The sequence below is a fragment of the Pollicipes pollicipes genome, unplaced genomic scaffold (genome assembly GCF_011947565.3).
Source record: "Pollicipes pollicipes isolate AB1234 unplaced genomic scaffold, Ppol_2.1 Scaffold_6686;HRSCAF=7923_pilon_pilon_pilon, whole genome shotgun sequence".
NCBI lineage: Eukaryota > Metazoa > Arthropoda > Thecostraca > Pollicipedomorpha > Pollicipedidae > Pollicipes > Pollicipes pollicipes.
The window spans coordinates 121814-134865 of record NW_023596921.1 but is presented as its reverse complement, the minus strand read 5'-3'; positions in this window follow the sequence as shown (position 1 = coordinate 134865).

The window sequence follows — 13052 nt, the reverse complement described above, 5'->3', positions numbered from 1 at the left end:
CAGACGCGCAGTGGTCAATGCAGAAACATTAACCACTACATTACCGGCGCCCTCAGGGGGAATGGGAGAGGCACGTAGGCCTTCAGGATCTAGGATTGTTGGCAACACCCAACTGCCTCCTCCTTGTCGCTGGGCCCCCCGAAGTCCCTGTGGAAGTGCCGCGAGTCGGCGGTCCACTCACCTGTTCGCCTCGCGCCGAGCACCGCCTCCGACCCGCGGCCCGGCGGCGGCGACCGACTGCCGGCCTGGCCTGTCCTACCGCCTCTCACGTCACCAATCTGGCTCGCAGCTCCCGATAGCTGTGTTTGCCTGGCGGCGAGGAGCGTTCGCCCGGCGCGCGCGCTGACCGTGCTCGACGGCTCCCGGCACGCCCGGCACGCGCCCGGCATCGACGGCCGACGACGCGCCGCCGCTGACCACGATCAGTCGATTGTTGACGCGTCCGACGGCAGCGTTACTTGGAGACTGAGCGGCTCGAGGTCACGGCGGCCTCGGCCACGCGAGCCCCGCTCGTTTGATCGCGTGCTACTCTGTCAGACACGGTATGATCTGGGTGACCGGCCCTCGCGGTCAAAGGGGACTGGTCAGCGAGCAAAGGAGGAGCGCTGTTGTGACGTCACTTGGCGCAGAGCTGGTCTACAACACTGGGCTCTACCTTCCTATACCTACTAAGCCTGTTTGCAGCCGTCTTCGATCGACTGACACAATCGGCACTCAGTGCGCGAAAGAACGGCGTCTCGTTCCACCGAATCAGGACAACTATTCACATGCGTGGAAAATCGCTCACAGATCGTGACCGTGCGCCATTGGCTGAGCTTTCAGTACGCTCTCAAGACGAGCAACAACATGCAAAACAAAGAGAAAAATCTCGAACCGGCTCTGCATCGAGAGTACATGCATGATGTTCCTTGTGTTCAGTGCATCCCTGTACTTATGACTTTGACATTGTACAAAACTTTAAGCAGGTAACTGTCATTATGGCTGGTTAACGAACAAGTTTAGATGGAAACTAAAATTGAGGCTAAGACATTAGCACGCGCATTCGGAGCTCTCTGAATCACCGTGAGCAGCAATTCCACCTTGAGGGTTTATATAAGCGATCCCAGTTGCCCCGACCTCACCAATTTTGACGATATCTAATTGAGAAGCAGCGCTAATATTTTTTAGGTCAATTTGTATATTGCCTTAACACGCACCCGGGTGGCCAGTTGGATGCCCTTCGCTTAGATGGGGGTCAATTTGACCGCTCTGAGATCTCAGGTACTAAAAGGCTAGCCACCAAATTTACAGGGTGTGTTGACTTGTACGTGAGCTCACTTCGGTCAAAGTTTGAGATTCCTACGGTATGATCTTAGGGTCAAATAATGTCAAACAAGGTCAAACTCCAGGCCGGTCTCCAAGTGCCCGCGGACCTAGATATCTGTTCTAAGCAAAAGGTCACATGCTCATTTAAGGCCAGCAACCTTGTTTGACTTTTCGAGGACATGGTGACTAAAATCATACGAGACTGCTTTAAGTTTTACAGTTGAGTAAGCAACAACGATTACGCTAGACAAACTACTTTTAAGTACTTGATGTTAACTGGAGTCTTTTGAGGTCAGTGACCTATTCTGACCTTTAGTAAGCCCACGGAAAATGTCTTATGTGGTTCGTGTTATCGATAAATTCTAAATGAGCACCAAAACCTACCCCATACAGCAAACCACTGAGTGACAAAACAGTTTGGTCTGGGCCTTGACATTCTGTTGTTGCATCAGAATGAGCGATTCCAAGAAACTGACTTCGCTGAATCCATGGCCTGACTTTGACCTGCCGTAGGTCAGCGACCTTACCAGGTGCGTCAAAATTTTTTGGTACAAACAAACCGCTATTTAATTGTTTATAGCTGTGCAGAACTCAGCGCAACTACGCCGCGCTGTTCGGAAACGATGCTGGCAAAGCCTTCGGGGGTTAATGTGACCCACACCTGGGCGCGTTGAAGGCAAATTGTTATATACATGTATATGCATATATATATATATATATATATATATATATATATATATATATATATATATATATATATATATATATATATATGTATATATATATATATATATGTATATATATAGCCATCACCTGCTTGATGGAGTAAAATCTATATTCAGAGGGTACCAATATGCTGACAAACCCAAGAGAAAACGCTGGCAAGCTTAGAATCAATTTTTTGTGGCACAGTTACACAAATTGTACTATTGGATGCGGCGTAGTGACTTACCGAAAGCGAACAAGCATGACAGATATGAACCATGAGCATCATCATTCGCGGGTCAGCAAAGCTCACAATTTCCCATCGTCGCCTGCTGACACGCAAAACAGGTTTGTCAGCTTGCGAAGCCAGGCATACTGTCGATGCCGGCAGTCAAGTTACCGAAGGCAGATAAGCGAAGCACATATGATGCTGATGCGCTATGTCCCAGTGGTTAGCACAGGTAAAGCAATTTACTTTGTTGGCCGCTGTCACACAATTAAAAGAAATATGTAACGTAACCATCCTTCATCTAGATATATGTTGCAAAAAATATGTCACTCGCTTTCATTGCATGCCAGTAACCTTATTTGAATTTTTATGCAATCCAAATAAAGTGTCCGTGGGCACAAATATCATCAAGAAATTCGCACTGAGCGTCAATGACCCCATAAATCAACTTCTCCAGGAACGAACGGTTTTTGGTCTCAGCCTCGGTCCAACCTTCAAACCAGACCCGAAGTCAAAGGGGGTTACCAAATCTCATTTCGAGGTCTGTCTGGTCCGTCTGTCTAGTCTCTGTCAGAGTGCCGTCATAGGGTTGTATGGGTCGCACGTTACATATTTTCTTCCTCACTCGAAATGCTGCTCTTAACAATTACTTTTTTAAAAAATCAGCTAGCAATATGTCGGGCCACCATTTTTGCTGCACCAATATTCGTGAAATCCGCTATCTCGGCAATTAGTAGCGTCAGGGCGTGGGCAGTTTTTAATATGTGGCAAGGAAAATGAGCGCGTGGTCAAGACTGTTGATTACCAATACGGTATAAGCCATTTGAGTTTGACATCATTTTAAGAGCCAATTACTTGTCTGAAGTGATCAACATTCGGGCTTTATGGCATTATATCTTAGTCATATGACATAAAAACTCTTCTTTTTAAATGACGGGTGCTATATTCGTTCTGGCATGCGATGGACAGATAGCATTGCGCAAGTTTGTTCGGTAGAAGGTATGCGTTTTAGGACGCAATTTTATGTGAATGAAGCCCATTCCAGAAAACGCTGTCACTATTGCATTTTCACCATGTCGATCTGCGTGTTGTTTCTGGAACTAACTCACTTTGCAAGGAAAATCTACAGTTTGTTTGATATGCATCATGTTAGCAAAATGTGTGTGAGGTAAGGATTGCACCTAAACATGCCTGTTCCTGCGCAAACAATTGCGCAATTGTAACTAAATAAGCGTATTTTTTAGTCACTAGCTAAGCATTACTTTTGTAATTAGCCATGCCCACTCATTCGTTCTTACTTTTCTCACTGTGCTGCACTTGCAAAACAAAAATGCCAGTATTTTTGTCAGGATAGTAATCCAACGGCTTCCAATTTTAGGGTACTGGGTCCACATGTGACGGTCCAGGCTACCTCACCGACTGGTGAGCTACCCAATTTTCGCATAAGGACTCACACTTGGACGTGTGACAGGGACAGCCTTGGTGAGAAAAAGCTGTATTTTGCGCCAGTCTAGCGTAGCATTCATAATTTTGAACCCTGATATTGGAATTGGTCAAGGTTTTGAAATCAGGGCTTCTCACGAGACAAAAAAAAATATTATGATGCCCGATCGCAAAAGACAGTGCACTATTGGACGAGGCGTAGTCGATTTACCGGGTCAAAAATTGTGGCCCTTTCGTGTCCAGAGTATCATGGCCCGTGGGTCAACAAAGCGAAATATTTCAACACTTGGTGCCTGGCACACCAAAAAAAAACATCCCAACTTGCTTGAATCACAACGTAATATATACAAATCGATCCGCCGTGGTCCATATCCGTGAGAAAAAATGTGTTGTATACGTGGGTCAGAATATCATAAGCCAGCGAACAGATGTTAACCCTAGGAGACAGGAGACATGCCATCTCCTTAACTTCCCCAAATATTATTCTACATTGCTATTTTTCCGCACAACACACGTTTTACGGTTATCAATTCGCGCGCATGAATTACAGGTCAGGCCTTCCACCCAAATTCCAATTTGAACACGCATTCCGAATTTGTTCCCCGAAGTCAGAGATGTTCTGAAGTCATGAACGTCCTAGCCCACCGGTCAAAAAGTCCAAGAATTTTCCAAACTGTGTGAAAGACATCTTTCACGCATCAACAATACAAAAACACAATTTCAAACAAGGTTGACCGGTGGTTTGCGACGTTAATGGCCATGCGCAACACGCGCACGTGTTTCTCATAGAAATGGACCACACTACGTTTAATGGTGTGCTCATTTACAAACATATCACTGACATCTGGTTTTTGAGCGAGTCAGCTTGCAAGTATCCCCCTTTCACCTGGGCTGAATGGCGTGTCCGCCGGAGTTTGGGATTTTTTTGTTTTTGCTACCGCAGCAATTCACAAAATTGAACCAGTCGTAATGGAATGCACCTGAACCGCCACAATCATGATGGATAATGGTGTTTTTATTCCTTGTCTTAATACGATTATCGAAATTAAAATATTTGCATGGAACTATCAACATTGATGGCATTCAGTATTCACAGTTTTTAAATGATTGCATTGTTGTTTACGCTGTTCTTTACACCTTGGTCACTGTTGTTTACACCTTTGCCTTTGCCGGTGACACAATATTATGAGTACAAAAGCGTACCAAAAACGACTTGCCTTATATTCGTTCTTAAACTGTTATTGTGAAATCTGCTGTCTTGTTCTGATACCGCTCATAAAGTCCTCACTTTGTTTCAGAATTCAGTCAGCTCGGAACGAACTTACCCGTCATCTGGCGTAACGATGGCTAGCATCGTTTATGGGACTGTTTGGTATACCCACTTGAGAAGTGACGGTGTATGTCAAGAACTTAAGTGCGTGATTATGTTTGCTAACCACCGATTGAAAATTTGCATATCTGCTAACCACAGCTTGAGAGCGTATTTCGCGATTGCGCCGGTGGCACGTATCGAGTTAGTCCGTGGTGACAACATGGACAACAACTCAACGCCTGCCATCTCAGCAAATGTCAGTCCAAGCACCCGTCATAGCGAGCGTGGGATAGCAGGAACGGCTCATTTTACTAACAATGAGCACCTAATTAGTTTTGCGATCATGTAGTTAGAATCTGGCTACTGCACTGGAACGTATACAAAATTAAACAGCCAACACGTCACTTCGTCTTCGTTACTCCAATCAGCACGTGAGGTTGTGCCACCAATCATCTGAGCAGTCCATCAAGCCGTAAAAGGGTCCATACATACCATTGACTTTGACATGTCGGCAATATTATTCAAGGATGAGCCATGGAAATCAGTGAACGTTATTCACTAACGGTATGCAGAAGTTAGGTCACAGTGTATAGTCTCAGTAGCCAGGAGTGCACGACGTTTGTTGGTGCTACAGATGCTCGATATAACCACAAAGTTCCGGATTCCTTCTGCGACGAGAACGCAAATTTTAGATGGCTGGCGACCGCTCCAATCTGCCTAGAATACAATAAACATACAAAGACAGCTATATACCTTCCCGGCACATTATCATTAGTTCACAGTTACGCGTGCCGGCACAGCGCTCATGAGAAGCCGGAGCTGGACTCGAGCTTGACACGTACCAACACTAGCACAAATGGGCTATATCACTACATGCGTTGTCCCTCACACCGAGTAGCAATAATGGACAGGGCTCAATAGCAGCTTGGTGATGTTTCAAGCATACAGAATCAGCATCACAACAGTCTTGCTACATGAATACCACACATGTGCCCATCAAATCAGTGCCTTAAACGGCTTGCTTACACTGCCCCCTCATCACTGTCCGTATGCTCTTCAATAAGCGGAACACTGGGAGCGACTGTCTGCGTCATTCGCCGTGGTCTCGAACGGTACAGAGACGAGCGTCTCCTGTCGCGTTTCGGAGACGACTCGCTGGCTGCTTGCGCTGCCGCCAGCTGTATCTTTATGTCCGACGTCGCCTGAGATGGCCGCCGCTCACTGCCGATGCTGGGCAGCAGATTTGAGTCAGGTGTCGGTGCTGCGACCGGCCCATCGTCTGCTGTAGATATGGTTATTACTGGACCCGTCCACTTCGCCGGCATTCCGTGGTAGCTCATAAGCATTTTAAGGGGCTTCCTGGACGGGAAGCGACCATGGAGAGACTTTGAAGTCAGTGGATAGGAAGACCTTTTATGAATGTTCCTCGTTTCAAAGGTAGGAATTTCACGTTTAGGGAAGGCTTTCATCTCGGTGCTGAACTGATGATGAAGGAACTCCTCATCACTCTGCTTATGTGTTGCTGCAACCAATGCTTGCGTCATCACAACCAAACTAGATTTCCTCTGGTTAAGCCGCGGGAACTTTGTACTTGCTGAACGGCGAACGGTCGATGCTGAGGGTAGTACTCTCTTTGAAGCTCGCCCATCGACCGGAGATGTGTCAACTATGTTGTATTTTGAGCGCAGGACTGGGTATTCAAGCAGTGCCTTACTCATGAAGGTAGAGCGTGTTGCTTGAGGCATAATTGGACTGTGGTAGTAAGGTTCTTCAGACGAAGGTACTTGGACTAGAGGCATCGGTCTTCCTAAAAACTCCCACCTTAGGCTGTAGTAGACTTCGAGAGGGTAAATATCTTCGTTTATCAATGGTGGCATTGAAGGAATGTAAGGTAGTTTACCACACATCCACAATAATATTGCGACCAACCAATCAATAAGCGCCACAAGAGCAATGCCCAACATGAAACTAAGCGTTCCAAGCACCTCGGAAATGAATTGTCCCGAGTCGTAGGATTCCGTAACTTTGAATTGGTCCAAAAGGTTGGATACAACTATTGTCAAAGTGTGTGTAAGCTGAGCCGACGGAACATGGTTTACGACACCCATCACTTTCATCAAAATGGTGTGCTGTTCGCATTGCGCAAGACATGCGTGACGGCATTTCGATGTGTTTCCATAGAGTACTTGCTTGGTAATGTTGACCGATTTCTGGACATCTGAAAAAAGAATTTGTTGTTAGATAGTTGAACACCGGTGCATATCGACAAAACAGCTCAGCAGTGGAATGTAAAAAATCACTGACAACTCACACTGGATAGCTGCATCCGTGCCCACACCACGGAATGCAGTCCAAAAAGCAAATGTTGCAGTCGTAGAATATTTTTTGTTAGCATCATTGGTAAATAAAAATATATCCTGTCAATCTGACGAACCTGCCAGGTGTCACCGCAATCATGGCAGGTTATGACCATTTGCTAGTGTACTGGAACACATTGAACCGCATCAATACGAGAGGGCCAGTGTATATCCTCCGAGCTTTTTACGTCTTCCCAGCCATGAATTAAACTATATCAAATGGTTGGCCGCCTAAGTTTGCAATCTTTTCACACATGAGCCGCAAGTTTTATGTTTCTCCCCTGTGAGGTCACCGACGTAAAACCTCGTTATCACATTATACGCGTATGAGATATTGAAACCATCATTTCCAGACTGTGCTTAACTCTGTGTCCACAAAATCCTCTTGTCAAGTGTCTTTGGAGGTTTGAAATCATAACAAGGACATCAGTTTTTGCGATCTTCTGTAAAACTGTCTGCAGTCAAGCTTACATCAGGTAAATGTTACATGCAACACTCCTGGTTATTTATGGTCCAGGACATGTCAGGGCAAGTGCTCAGAACCATAAAAAATATTCGAGACATTTCCCACTGCACGCCACGATATTCATGAAGATCAAAAATACAAGGTGGACATGGGATCTGGTAGATCCATCCCTCCAAAAATTGTCTTGAATAACTTAGTAATCATTAACTAAATACCGGTATTTCATTCTAACAAATTTTATGCCATTTAAACCCATTCTGACAATTTTTCAGCAACCTTTCCGAATTTGTCGTGACGTATGTGTTAAGGTGGGGCTCACATTTTGTTTCTTGTTATATGATTGCGTGCCAAGGCACAGGAAAGATATCCTGGTCCAAAATACCTGTGCGTATATATATATATATATATATATATATATATATATATCCCACCTCCCTAAAACACCCACAGAGAAGTTAGCCGACTGTCAGAAATCAAGCCCAGACGCCAGGGACCACACAGGTTAGACAGGCGGCCGCTGAGGAGGAAAAACGAAAACAGGACAATCACCGGCGCATGGGGATGGAGAACATGGCGCCAGCTGTCGGCACCACAGCAATATGCAGTGGCTGACGAAAGAAACGCCATAAATTATCTTAGCACTATAAAGCCAATGGGAGAAGGATGGGAGCGACTTCGGCGAGGCGACCGGCCGTCGGCGCAGTCGAGAAGCGGGTCGCTAAGAGAGGAAGAACGGGCGGGACCATAGCGTGTCGGGGAGAAGAGTTCGACGAAGAAATCAGCTCGACGAAGAGAGCACCTCGACACATGCCTCTGACCAGCGCGCTACTGTTGGCTTCCGGCACCGCCCGACCCTCTAAAGTCGACAAAACAATCAAATTTAAGTCGAAGAACAGAAACTTTGAACAGCAAATCTCCTCTCCTGTGTCCGCATCCTGTTACCGCGCGTCCCCCCCCCCCCCCCCCTCCGACGCCGTACACCTCTTCTTCTGTGGCGCATTCTTTAGTATTATGAGCCCGGCGCGCGGCGCTATGTAAATTTCTCGTTAATAAACCATTTTTTTAATAAACCATTTCGGGCGCGGGATGTGCGCGTGTTAGAGGGCCGGGGTCGGCAGGGCATAGCAGGATTTAGCAGTGGTAGGAAACCGGTGGCGGGTCGCGTTACCTGAGGTTATGTCATTAGAGCTATCGCGGACAGGAGGTGTACTGCATGCAGGTAGACGAGCACCGTGTGCATAGACGTGAATGGGGATTAGGTTTCAATGCGGCTGTTGAGAAAGTGATAGTTTTAAGAAAGCAAGCGAGTGATGGACGTGGCGTAAACGAACTGTAATCAAATCGCGTATCTGGATCTAGATAAGATGCGTCAGTAAATTTGTAGCTTCCGCGAGTATTCACGCAGTATTAGATTGGAAGATGGACTGCTGGTCGGACAAAGTACGTTAATTGCAGCGCACGAAGTTCTTGACATAAATCTGCTGTAAAACGTATACTCCGATTCGCTAGTGATGGATGACTGGCCAAAGGCTCGCGGAAAACCAGGATTAGGAATGACGGACTTGTCTTGCTTGTCACGAACGTGATTACTTGCCATGCGCTTGGCTTTTGATGTAGCTTGGTGAGACAAATGACGCAAATTGCACACCATTTTTTGCATCATTGGTCAGTAATTTCGGCAATAGCATGCATCTTTATAAATGATTGGAGCAGTAAATTTTGAAAAAATGCAGTTGCTTGATTGCAATGTGCGCTATTGCATGTCTGTATAGATTTGGTTAAAAATAGCGTGTACCGCAACGCATTTCATGTCACCGGTCAGATCATTAAGGAATTAGCATGAGCCCCCACGGAAAACTGAGATCAGACAGGACTGTTTGTGGCTTAACACCTAACTGTTGTTTGGGACGCACTTGGTTCTAAATGCAATTTTGGAACAACTAACTTGCGTTGAAGTTCATTCTATCTCAACGGCTTTGCATCATGCATCACATTGAAGTAAACCAAAGCCCGCTCGAAAGCCCGGTGAGTGGGACAATGCATTTGCATTCATCATCATGCATTCATTGCATTTGCTTTCATGCTCAGCAAGACCTCAATAAATAATTCGGAGCATGATCTTTGTAAACGTCTACAGGATTTGTCAGCAAGGGAATGAATAGGAAAGGGAAATTAGTTCAGGGCATATGAAAGCAGCCTCCAAGTGCAATATTTTCTCCATGACCTCTAAACAATAAGGAAGAATCAAGATGAGCATGCCTACAAGCACCATGCGCCGCGCCCCAAATTTAAGGATCGTGCGTTCAAAACCTGATCGGACCGGAAATTGCTTTGCCTGGCCTATTTGAGTTACTTTGCACTAATTGTCAATGGCCTGTTCACGCTATCTGTGAAATACGATATTAAATTCCTTGAGAGTTTTTGCGTAGAAATTGCGGGCATGTCATCGTTTCAACGTGACATACATAATATGGCGTGACACACACGTCAGTAGGCGTCTAAGTCATGGCAATGACACTGGAAATTATTAATCGGGCTTTTTTAGCCGGACATTATTATTCTATATGTCGCTCTGTCGCATATGTCGCTAAGCCGTTATGACTCGGATTCATATGCAATGTATTGATCATGATCTTCGGAAGTGATTGTAGAATAGGGAGCATGTTGGAGAAACGTCACAAATTATTTAACTTTAACGTCAATGTGTCGTGGCCATTCTGGCTTTTAAAGCAGCTCATTTTGAAGGAAATAAGCATCCTCTCGGTACTGTCAGGCTACCGCAGATAAGCTAAAGATGCAATCTGGACACACTTCTAACAACCTAGCGGGCGCATGGGGCCAAGGACGACTTTGCATGCAGGACCTTCATGCCCAGGATGTTTGGCGACATTGATGATTTTACGGATAAAGGAGGTAGGACTTCGCACTTTCAGAGCAAGGGTGATCACGTCGCAAGGCTGACCTCATTCAAAAGGGAGGGGACGCCACTCTCATTATACAGAGACGGTGCCCATAAGACTTCATGGAAGATGCGAGTCATGGTGGTCACAGGTTTCATGCAAAGACGTTTGCCAAAGCTGCCGTACTCGGTAAAGACAGCACGGATGTCGATCTCCATTCTTCTGTGAGGGTCCTCCCCCCCATATTGAGTTGGACCCCCTCCCCAATATCAGGTTGCCCCCCCAAAATGCTTTTGGTTGGAAAGCTACAAAAAACGTGGGTAAGAGATGATCAAAACAGCAAAACCATCTTCTTTGACCTTTCTGCGTAGTGGCGTCTCGCACATCTCTCATATCAAAAAGTCATGGCGGCTCTCACCACAAGATACAAATCGTAACAGCTGAGCAGATAAACGATGCAACAAACTTCACATGCCTAGCGCCATAAGACACGCGATAGTTTGTGAGGCCAAAGTGAAAAATTATGGCATATGGGGATGACCGAAATGCTCCATGCTAACCCCCTTCCCGCCCCCTACAACCAAAATGCGTGCCGTGTCCCATCATCGCCATCGAAGAGCGCCATCGGCGCCCTAAGGCGGCTTCTAAAGGGGCACCTTCACGTGCCGAACAGTAGAGACGCGTGCGTCCAGTGCCTGCTCCGTGGATCCAACCCTGCACAACTTCTATACTGCTTAAATTGAAAACTTTTTATAAATTGTACAAAGATAAGGCATATATTGCTTTTAATCACAATAGAGTGGGCAAAATCCGGTGAGAAAGAAGTAGAGGGGTCGTTTGCCGGGCCTTGGGTTCAATTCCCCTAATAATTCACAAAAATTGACACACCTGGAAGACGACATAAAATCCCCGCTAGTGAGCCGTTCTTTGTTGGCATTGGGGGAAGGCGGACTGTCCTTGGGGCCAGGACGCTACCTGGTCGATACTCAGGATGGAAAGCCACTACGGGCTTCAGGACAGCGTATTGGCTGTACGCTGACGTCATGCTCTTTGCCAGCCGAGACTGGCATAAACGGTCCGGATGGTTCTCATAAGACAGGGCTGGTGACCACTAATATTTGTAGAAGGTGCGACCCGGCGTGGTGCTCACATGGTTCTCGTAGACACGGTTACGAAAAACGTGCTCGGCGAAGACGGCATAAGATCTCAGTCAGGTAATACCCGTGTGAAGGGCAGGCCTTTTTTTAAGGGCAAGGACGGTGCTTGGACGACACTAAGGGCGAGGGTCTCGTGTATGGGCGGAAAAGACGTCTAGTTATACGCTTTTGCCCCTCACACGAATGAGCCCGATCGCCCCGCGTGAAAGAGCCCGAGGTGCCAAGACGAGGAGAAATGAGAATTATAAACGCGTGTTCAAGATACCTATAACATTAAATTTGGCAGTATACTAGGTGACAGTACTCCGCCCTGACCCTGTATGCTAGTGGGGAGGACCGTTGGGGCAAAACTGTGGGGCCAAAGTTGGTTAGCGATGCAACGAATGAATGCAGCGTATGATGATAGTGGGGAGGGGGGGAGGGCAAATGTGTGAACTTGCATACATGTTGATAGATCATAAGGATCAGTGGAAGCGATGGTAGCTCAGCATAGGGCAGGAATGGACAAATTGAAATGGCATTTAAAGCCAGCTTATGTTGCAAACCGAAGACATACGGGGGAGTACGCGAGATGCTCGACAGGGCGTTCGTGGCCCAAGTCGTGTCAAACAGGTGTAGCGCGGAAGAAACTATTCCACGGATTCCGCGCGATATCACTATGTTGCTAACTCAGCCTCGCCCTCAATCCCGAGCAGTGAAGTACCTATGTATCTCACCTGAAATTGGCCAGCCTCACGTTTGTATATAGTCTAAACATGTGAGGACATTCTTAGCACCAAATAAAAAAGTAGTGTACTCAAACTGCTTCCAGTAGTCTTCCAAGACCCCAGAACTCTTGCAAAAAATTGAAACATGTTGCAAAAGCTGCAAGATGTTTCCAAATTGTTGTAAAATGTTGCGGAAAGTTACGAGAGTGATGTATGACAAAACGAGGCGTCATAGAGACTCAGGACCACTCCCATTCTCCTCGCAATGCTCGAAAGCCGAACAGTACTCTTCGAAAATATTGCAAGCTTGTACACACATTGCAATTGCAAATACGGTGTGCACCCTGCTGCAGCGCTACATGTGACCCATTTGCGAAGAAAATGTCAGCTGGGTTTGTAGTCAATTCAGCAATGTATTTCACTTGATTGTAATTATGGGTGGCTACTTATTTTGTTATGCTAAGTATAATT